General features: G+C 43.3%; 1 pseudogene across 1 annotated transcript; it reads right to left on the minus strand.

The window, feature by feature from the left end:
• Positions 1-255: 255 nt before the first annotated feature.
• LOC311612408 (olfactory receptor 10J1-like) lies at positions 256-1173 on the minus strand (annotated as a pseudogene). Its single transcript has one exon. The product of its transcript is annotated as an olfactory receptor 10J1-like (transcript).
• Positions 1174-1545: the final 372 nt, after the last annotated feature.

The raw sequence follows: 1545 nt of genomic DNA on the forward strand, positions 1-1545 counted from the left end.
ACTAGATCACTCCCTGACCTTGTCACCATCTCCTGGAATAAGGTCAGTGGGTGTTTGTCTTCAGATCTGTACTTGGTTAGCAAAATAATTGAGGAAGTGAGAATTAATTATTAGAGGCCACCCCAGCTTCACCTTTTCCCTGACCCTGATTATAATGTATGAGACTTCTCCAGTCTCTTGAAAACCAGGTTTTGTAACTTTACCGAAAGCTTTCGTTTGGAAGACACGAATTCCTATTTGGGTAGGACTTTTATCTTAGGAAAGGGATTCCCTATCCACCACTCTCCACAGAGCATGCTGGACATGTTTGTTTCTCAGACTACATACCACAGCATTCAGTAAAGGTGTTATGACAGAGTAAGTCCTTAAGATGAGATGAATTCAACTCGACCTTTGGTGTTCTCTGACTTGGGCTTGAAATAGGCAATGGAGACACAGCCATATGAGGTGTGAGGTGCGGGTACCAAAGGACTTCTTCCAGCTTTTCCACAGAGGCAATCTTGAGAATGGTGGAAATAATGAGGACATAAGAGATAAAGAGGAAGGTGGCAGGAACTGTGATGGGCATGAGGCTGATACTTAAGATCAGAATATCACTGGTGATTAGAGTGGCACAGGCCGGATCCAGCACAGATCAAACACCACAGAAGAAATGCTCAATCCATGTGTTGCAAAAGGGTAGACTGAAAATAGCCACAGATGGAACCAGTGAGAGCAAGAACCCTGTGGCACAGACTGAGGATGTCTTCATGGCACAGACCCTCCAATTCACCATGATGACTAATGAAGTGGGTTGCAGAAGGCCACCTAGCGGTCATGCCCCATGATTGCTAGCAGAAGGCAGTTAGTGGTAGCAAAACTAAGGAAGAAGAGCTGAGCCCCACAGCCCTCCAGGGAGATAGACTGGCTCAGGCCTATGAGACTGGCAAGCATGTGGGAGATAATGATGAGGGAGTAGAGAGTCTCTGACGTGGAGAAGACCCTTGGAGAGAATTACATGGGGATGTGGAGGTGACTCTCAGTACAGGTAATAGTCACTATAATGACATTGCCAGCCAGAGTTAAGATAGACAAGGCAAGAAACACCACAAAGGGTGTGAGTTGCTGTTCTCAGAAGTTGGAGAGACCTTGAAAATCAAATTCTCTTACTTCTGCATGGTTGACTTTCTTCATTGAGGATCTCAAGGTTGAAAGATAAAGAGAAGGTCAATACCTTCTCTTGTACCTGAGACCGCCCTGATCTATGGTGAATACTGTCCAGAGGAAAGATTCAATATCACAAAGACCCAGTTCAAAACTTCATGAATCTAGGGATTTGGAAGACTAGGTCGTAGAACTTGAAGTAAAGGTACAGAAAGTTTGAGCAATATGATTTAAAAGTTTGAGGTAAACCATTCTTTTCAAGTATACCTGGGTCATGAAAATGGCCATCTCTGTATGATTTATGAAGTTGTTATCAACCATTTCATAGAACTGTAATTTCTTAAAATATAGACCACATTCTGAGGCCACAGTGTGACTAAGTCAGAAATTGTTGCCAAAAAT

This window comes from Pipistrellus hanaki (genome assembly GCF_964339955.1).
Source record: "Pipistrellus hanaki genome assembly, chromosome: 18".
Lineage (NCBI taxonomy): Eukaryota > Metazoa > Chordata > Mammalia > Chiroptera > Vespertilionidae > Pipistrellus > Pipistrellus hanaki.